The sequence below is a fragment of the Taudactylus pleione genome, unplaced genomic scaffold (genome assembly GCF_031769625.1).
Source record: "Taudactylus pleione unplaced genomic scaffold, aTauple2 ptg000040l, whole genome shotgun sequence".
Classification (NCBI taxonomy): Eukaryota; Metazoa; Chordata; class Amphibia; order Anura; family Myobatrachidae; genus Taudactylus; species Taudactylus pleione.
This window is the reverse complement of record NW_028284442.1, coordinates 11,635,818-11,645,205: the sequence shown is the minus strand read 5'-3', so window position 1 is coordinate 11,645,205 and position 9,388 is coordinate 11,635,818.

Below are 9,388 nucleotides of genomic sequence, written 5' to 3'. Positions count from 1 at the left end.
CAGGATTAAGTAATAAGGATATAGTTTTGGGTGCAGGGTTAGGGGAGTAAGGGTAAAGTAGTGAGTGAAAGGTTGGGGGGTAAAGATACATTATTGGGTGAAGTGTTAGGGGATAAGGGTACAGTACTGGTGACAGGGTGAAGGGATAAGGACACAGTATTGGGTGCATAGTTAGGTGGATAAGGACACAGTATTGGGTGAAGGGTTAGGGTGTTAAGCATATAGTAGTGGGTACAGGGTTAGGGGTTAAGGTTACAATATACAGTGAAGGGTTAGGGGTAAAGACATAGTGGTAGGTGCAGGGTTAGTGGGATAAGGGTAAAATGTTGGGATATAATGCTGAATAGTGAGTGTCAGAGTAGCATCGTGCTGTGACAATAGTATGTAGATGCAATTCGGAGGAAGTCACAGGACAGTGCAGAATATTGGGGTGACAGGGAGAGGGGGTGGCTGTAGGGCATTATTGGCAGATAATGTAGACAGGACAGTTCACAGGAGAGTACAGTGCAGGGAGAATACAGTTCAGAGCGGGTGTGTAAGCACAGAGAGAGAGAGATAAAGAGGAACAGAGAGAAAGTGGCAGACAGCAGTCAGAGGACATTAATAATATGAGACAAAGACAAAGAGAGACAGCTGGGAGCAAAGAGCTAGCTAGAGAACAGATTGCAGACAGAAAATTCACAAAGGGAGAGTGGCAGCAGGGTCTGAAGAGATGCATGGGCCATTTGGCACTGTGGCTGTGACTGTGTGTTACCCCCCCACAAGGGGTCCAGGGAATCAGAGCTCTCAGAGCTGACACCTGCTTGAAGCTCCACTCTACAGATCCTCTGCCGGGCCGCTTTTCCTGTGACTCGTGCTGGCGGGCTGTCTGCAAGTCTTTATCTACTTTACAAACAGTTATAGGACATTTGTCTGGCATTTTGGGATATTTGTCCTACGTCATTTTAAATAATGTCAAAGATTATGGGGATGTAAGTTACACAATAATTGCTTGTGTTCTCTGTTAAATTGCATTTCTATATTGATATAAACAGACATCAAGGCATTAAATGCAAAATTTGAGACGTCTAATGGTTATTTTCATGTTGTTCTGTAGTCAGTGCAGTATTTTATATATTTTTTATTTATATAACACCATATGTGCACATGTTTTAAATAAAAGAAGAAATAGGGCAACAGGTTTCAAACTAATATATACAGAGATTGTTCAGGATTATAAACAACTCCCTGCTCTGGAGTGTTAATTTGCACATAAATAAGCCTGTACACAAGAGATGAGCCATTCACTTCTCATATTCTTCTTTTGCTTCATCATTCCATAGAATGCCATTCTGCACTGGATTTGTAAATTGACATTTTGCAGACTTAGTCTATGGAAAGAGCATGGACGACACAGTGTAATCATCCTGTAGTGGGATGTAGCTGCATTAAGCCTGGGAGCACAGAAGGTGACATTCCACAGCCAAAAAGTGTATGAAATTTGGCAGCCAAATGCAGACTAAGACTAATATTTAATAATTCATGAACCAGTTTCAACCATTTTGCTTATCTTTATTCTGTGCATACCTTATATGTATACGAAACATTATGTGCTACCTTTAAAATGCTTCTTATAAAAACATGAATAAACTTGACACATTCATTTTACAAGGTCACTTACAAATGAAGATCCATTGTATGTTAATTAGGGTTATGCAATATTTGTAATTGTTAATGAAGACAAACTTATTAAGCTATGCATCAATTATAAAAACTAGGTGCCCTCTATAGACCACATCTTGTTATTTTGTTATAATAACCAGCTTTTGCAACTTATTTTTAAACCTCTTCTCCTTGTAAATGTTAATCGTTTTAACTGTGCATAAATAAATGTTTATTGCAGTGCATCTGTTAATTGTCATTTAATTTTACCACATAACAAAATGTAATTTAAATAAGATTCTGGAAAAAGCTCACATTAAATTAGGGGGAGATTTATCAAAAATTGGAGAAAGATAAAGTGAAATGAGATAAAGGGGTCTATTTACTAAGCAGTGTTAGAAACAGAGTGAAAAGTGATAAGAAAGTGATAAGGTGCCAGTCAATCAGCTCCCAACTGTCATCTCACAAGCTGTGTTTGAAAAATGACAGTTGGGAGCTGATTGGCTGGCACCTTATCACTTTCTTATCACTTTTCACTCTGTCTCTTAACACTGCTTAGTAAATAGACACCAAAGTACTTACCAATAAACTTCAAGTTGTCATTGTACAAACTGTCTTTGAAAACTGACAGAAGCTGATAGGTTGGTACTTTATCTCCCTCCATTTTATCTCTCTCCAAGCTTTGATAAATCTCCACCAATGTGACTTTTCAAAATATATTTTCTTGTATACAATTTAATGCTAGCCAATACATGCTCCTCAGTTATCTGTAAATAATATTTACTAAGTATTTGACCACTATTTCGATTTATAAGTAATTCTGTATTCTAAAGCAGTTTAAACTTAACTTTGAAATAAAGAAGAAAATATTGTTTTAAGATTTGCATGAGTTAGTTGATTTTTTGTATTACCTTTTAATAGATTGTGCAATACAGCTTTGTCTTTTATTTGCCCACCACTTCAACATTTTACAAAGGCATTTAATGGAGTTCTCTATATTTGGATATGTACCATGTAGTGCAAGCCCAATGGAGCACTGCTATTAACCACAGTATACTTTAAATAATGTAAATAATACAGTTGTATTCAGTGAGTATATGAAAATGTATTCACCACTTTCTAGTATTATGGAGGTGTGAGGCCTAGTTATAATTGTGTTAATCCTTTATTCCAATTCATATTGACATGAATGCAAAATGTTACATTTTTATTCAGCGGTTTAGTATTAAATTGTGAAAGCAGTGGTTGTAAACTATATGGAAATTTATGAAAGAAAAAAAAATGGTTTTTAAAGTGGTCTATGCTTGGACCTGGATATGTAGTATGTACTGTGTCACAGTGCAATTCCTTATGATGTTTGTAGTGCCTTTATTCAAACTAAAATGTACATGTAGTTTGCAGAATGATTCCATGAGAGCAGATAGTGGGCAAGTTGTTTGGTGTTTGCTGTGGGAACCAACTAGGCACATACTGTAGCTGCAGCTTCAAGGCTTTTTGTAGTAGGCAATATGGTCCAGTGTAGTTCACTCCTTATCTGGTCAAGTGATCTGGGCAACATTGTGGAGACATGTCGAGCCGTCAATATTTTACAATAGGCTTGGCTGCCACAAGTTTGTTTTGAGCTTAATTCTTAATGTTTGCATAAACTTTTTTGTGACAATTTCCCATGCTACATACACAGCAAAATAAAAATAAAAAAACTACAGGGCACAGTTTACTGAAAATATACTTAATGTTGTTAAGTAAAAATATTTTATTTAAAAAAAAAACACTTTTGACATTTCTAATGTTTCTATGAAAGTCAGTCTTTGGCCATATCATATGTTTCATTCCTGTTGTGCTTCTTTTTTATCCCTTTCAACTTTCTTTTAATAAGTTCCTTCCATTGTTGCTTTTATTCCTGTTTTCTAGAGCGCTGCTCAACATTTAACTAATGAATGTTTTATAAATGACTTGTGCAACTTGCTTTCATTGGAGACAAGATTTCATTCTTTCCTTAACAGAGCAGCAGGGTCACAAATTTCTTTACTCTGTTGTTCTAAATTGGCTCAACAAACTAAAGGGAATCTAAAAATGAAAGAGCTGAAACAAGAACAGACACTGAAAAAGACATAAAGAGGCACAAGAGATCAGCGGGATGGAAATGAAACATGATTCTCATAGAAGAGACATGCACTGAATATCTCTTAGGTTATATATATATATATATATATATATATATGTGTGTGTTTTCTCATGTATTACTGTTGAAGATATATCTACAAACTTGTGTACATTTGTTGAACGATAGATAGATAGATAGATAGATAGATAGATAGATAGATAGATAGATAGAGTCAGTAAATTACTATTGGTTAAATAACAGATCACATAAAAAACACAAGAGCACATTTTACATTATATCATGTCATTTACAAAATTTCCGTGATAACAGATTTTACAGAATAGCAGACACAGAGAATAATATGAACCATAGCAACAATTTATTCTGTAACACTGGAAGAAAACTGACTTTGACAGTTACTGTAGATGTATTTCATATTTCATATTTCATATTTATATATATCTTATATATATATATATATATATATATATATATCTTACTTTCTTTGTTTCATTTTCTGCAACCTTTACACTGTGTTCTATCTATCTACTGTATCTATCTATCTATCTATCTATCTATCTATCTATCTATCTATCTATCTATCTATCTATCTATCATGATTATGTGTCACAGTCTGAGTCCACATTTTTAGAATGACAGCTATCTTGCATCTTTTTATATTCTATTAGGAGAACTAACCAAAAGTGGCACCTTTGTCCTATAAAAGTAAGGTGCAGAATCTCCATCTAAGTATGGCCTCCAATGTGAGCAGTGAAGCATCCTTGTACGCACTAAGTTTCAGAACCATGTCTGCGACACTCCCATAACACTCCCGTAAGGTGCAGCATCACCCTGTAACTCCCAATACATTTCAGGCACCTTGCATCTGTATCAGTACTGTGACTGTGTGCTAACAATCAGATTCATGCACAGTAGAAAACATTGCTAAACTGGGTGCGACATTGGCAGTGCATGCGACTCAGAATCAGGACCACTGTAATCAAAGTCCACTCGTTCACCCCAAGTTCACTTCTCCAAGGGCTGTACATCGACAATACACTCAGGTCTAAATGCGGTCACATTTACTTTACTTTTAAATAAAGAGATAAGAAAATAAAGTTTTAAGATTTGCATGAAGTTAGTTGAATTTTCACATTTTAATAGATTGTGCAATACATCTGTATATTAGTTTCTAAACCTATTTTTTTCAATTACTTTCATATTATGCATACAGTAGTATTACAGCATTATTTATTATACATAATTAAACATTCATATGCTTATATTTATGCCCCAGAAATGGACATATATCCAAGTCTAAAGGGTCTATGTACTAATAATCCCAGCACTGCCACGATTATTATGTATCCATCTCACTGGGAATATTTTTACTTTTAATGAAAATATCCCTGCTATGTACCAAGGGGAACTTGCAGGGACAGCGGTTGCGGTAACTGCTGTCCCCACGAGTTATATCCCGAGCCGGCTGGGGGCTGTGGGGAAGAGATCGAAAGATTTCTCTCCTGCATCTGGATATAGGCTTACAGTAGTTTACACCATCAGAAGATGGTGTAATTTTCCAAGGCTAGTACATAAGAGTCAGATCGTAGTTTCCTTTTACAGTAATGGGGACTGTGATCTGAAGTGCTAATTTGCTCTTTGCCGGAGATTTCTGTGAAATATCCTGCATTGTGCTGCTACAGTATAAAATTATGCAGATTCTGCAGTTTCTGCATAATTTTATTTAAGAATCAGCTTGATATATATCCTCTAAATGAGGCCCAAAATTAAAAATCTGAATTAAGTTTGGGGAAAAACAAACTAAAGAGTAGAATGTATTAAATGTGTTATGGGACTAGAATTAGAATAACTCTTTGAAAAAAACAAAATAAATTAAATCCAGAGAAATAAAATAAGTTGCAAGCATTATCTAATATAAGTGATAAATTAAAGTCATATTATGGAATATATTTACAAAGTGATGGCTTTTGCAAGTCAACATTTATCAACTGTTTGATCTCAAAATTTTAAATGGCACTAATGTTAAGTGCAAAATATGCAGGCCTTTGCACTTAATATTAGTTGAGTTTTAAAGTTTGAATTTAAATCCACCATGAGGTTGTTGCTTGCAAAAGTCTCCGCTTTGTAAATATACCCTTCCTGTCTAAGTAAAATCCAATGACAGTCTTGGCCATGCTTAAAATTGATTGCACACCTATGACATGTATAAATTTGTGCGAATATCCCTGCTGGACTAAGATGGTATTGCTATAATACTTTTGTATAACATTTAAGTGCAAAGTTCTGAACAAAATTAATTTTCATAGTAAAGATTCTAATCAACATTTTCAGTTTTGCATTACAGTATTTCTAGATACTCCACCATTTGTTTGCAGTGTTTGTCTCACAACCTATAGGTTTTAGGCCTCTTAAACTTTTCTAGGATACAACGTTGCTTTATTGAATAGCATAACTAAGACAGCAAATGCAAATCATAATATGTATCTGCATTTTCTAATGCCACGTATCCACTATGCGATGTTCCTGAGCGATTGCACGATTACGACATTGTAATTGTGCATTCGCTCGGTAATCATGCACAAATCGGGCACTATTATGTCGGAAAAGACCGATGATGCGCGCTCCCACTGTTCGTTTCCTACATCAATCATCTACTGAACATGCAGGCCAATCTGCTTATAACGACAGAATGCCCATGTTCAGAGATTGCCCATATTCAGCAGTGGGAGGAAGTAACCAGTAAGCAAGAGAAGCAGTTTGCATTTGTTAAGCGAGTGGGTGGGCAGGAGTGTGAAGTGAGATGAGATCAGAGATGTAAATGGGATAGGATTGGGTGAGAGCCTTGAAAGTGAGTGTAAGAACCTTGAATTGGGTTTTGTAGGGGAAGGGGAGCCAGTGTAGGGCTTGTAGGAGAGGGGAGGCAGATAAAGAATGTTTGGAGAGGAAGATGAGTCAAGAAGCAGTTTTGAGAACAGATTGGAGTGAAAAGAGGTGGGAGTCAGGGAAGCCAGATAATAGGTTACAATAGTCCAATCTGGAAATGACCAGTGAGTGTATGAGGACTCTCCAGGGTGAGAATGGGTCTGATCCTGAAAATATTTTTGAGATGGAAGCAGCACAACTGTGAGAGGTACTGAAAGTGTGGTTTGAAGGAGAGGGGGAGAGGTCAGGGGAGGAAAGTTAGATCTGAGTATCAACAGCATAGAGATGATATTGGAGTTAGTTAGATAAAGTGTTAGGATCAAGGGTAGGTTTTTTAGGAACGGCGGAGACAAGGGCATGCTTGAATGCAGAAGGGACAGTGCCTGATGAGAGGGAGAGATTATGGAGGTTGGCAAGATGGGAGCAGGCAGAAGGAAAGAGGTAGCGATTCAGTTGCATGAGTCTTCATTTCATGCAGAGTATGGATATTAAGCTAAGCTGATGAAAAGAATAAAAGCAATGGATGGCTTAAAGTATAGGAGGACATAATTTAAGGATGAGGATATATAAGAATTCTGGTATTTTATTGTAAAAACCTGGTTAGTGGGTCAGGAGAGGGGAGGGGAGGGAACAGGGGTTTTGAAGTTAGCACGGATGTAGGGCCGGATTTCCCGCTAGGCATCCTAGGCGCTCACCTAGGGCCCGGCGGGACCCAAGGGGCCCTTTAATGGGCCCCTCTGCCCTTGAAAGTACCTGATCACAGTGCTCCCAGAGGAGCACTGCGCGAGTACCACATGACGTCATGACATCACGCGATCCTGCCTCCTCCTCTCCCAGAGAGTCCCACGTGGCTGTCTCTCTGTCAAGGAGAGATAGACAGTACACGGCCCAGCAGCCTGCCTGCGGCTGCTTGTGGGATGAAGCCGGGTGTGCGTGTGAACACTTGCACAGAGACAGAGACAGTGACTCACCGGGTGGGCGGCCCACCCGCCCACCACCCTGTTCCTCACAGCTGATGATCCATCCATCTCCCATCTAGCCAGGCCCCACTGCAGCCCTCCCCAGCAGCCACTCTGCCAGCCTTCCAGGACCGCCGCCGCCCACCAGCAGCACCCAGCAAGGCCAGGCAGGTAGGGCCTATGAAAATTTATTTCTCAATGGGAGCAAATAAATAAATATATATATATATATATATATATATATAATTTTTTTTTTTTTAAATTCTCTTCTAGTGACATTGTAAAAACTGCATATATCCAGTAGGTGTCACTAGGTCAAGACTTGACCTGTGCCACCTACTGGAATTATTCACAGATTTTACAATATCACTAGATTACATATTATATATAATTTGCTGAGTTACTACCTATTGTGAAGGTGTTTTTATCATATTTTCTATTCCCTCACCTTCTCCCGTCTCCCTCTGTTCTTCCTCCTTCCTCCCATCTCCCTCTGTTCATCCCCCTTTCCTACAGTCTCACACTATTTTTCCTCCTGTCTTCCTCTGTTCATTTGACCCCCTTTCATCCCGTCTCAACTATCACACTCTGTATGTATGTATGTATGTATATATACACACACACACATACATGCACACACATATACATGCACACTCCTTTCATGTATATAATGTATTTATTACAGGATGGTATATATATATATATATATAACAATATATATATAACAATATATATATATATATATATATATATATATATATATATAATCTTGGTATATATAATGTGATCTAGGAAGACTGTAGTAGCTGTGCATATAGTACAGTAGGTGTCACTGGAGCTAGATAAGGAAAACCTGGCCCTCCCCATGTGGAAAAGAATAGGCGGCATTCTTTTGTCTCCAAAAAAACATGTATTGATCACCAATGGATTAAATACATAGTCAACATTTCAAGGTCCTAAGACCTTTTCATCAGGATTCAAAAGTGCCACCTATTCCTTTCCACAGATCGGACAGGTTTCCTTTGGAGAAATAAAACTATATATATATATATATATTGATGCATGTATATAATATTATGGTGTGTCTTGCTCCAGTGACACCTACTGTAATATATGCACAGGATTGTTTGAAGGAGGGGGCCCCTAAACAATGTCTTGCCTAGTGCCCCGTGAGGTCTAAATCTGGCTCTGCATGGATGAGAGTGTGAGGACAGGGGGTCAGCTTACAAGAGTGGGGGAGGAAAATTACCTAGGGGGAAGTGTAAGTATATAGGGTCTAGAGGTCACAGCCATCTTCCTGTTCCTTAGAAAAAATCTTATTATAAACGTCACTGTACAGTGAGTCCAATGTGTGGACAGTGTCAAGGTGTAGGATGACTGCGGCGTCCTGCTAGTCTCCTATCCAAAAGTACATTGGTAATAAGTGGTGATAGCTTAAGTCTGTTTACGATGGTACCAATGCCTGGGGTATTCTATGTTTTAATGCATGATTGAGACAAGAAAAACTTACGATCACCACATAGTTGTTTCCGCATATTATTCGGGCTGAGCGCAGCTGAGTCAGCTATCTAGTGCGGCAGCTCGTTACTAACATAAGTGATGATCTTATGTTATGTTAGGTCCACCTACCTATCTATTTAATTTGCATTGAGTTTCTTTCCTTGGAAGGATTTTTTGAAAACAAATGTAATATTTTCAATGAAACTGACCATTTTACCAGATATGTCCAGAGCTTTCTCAC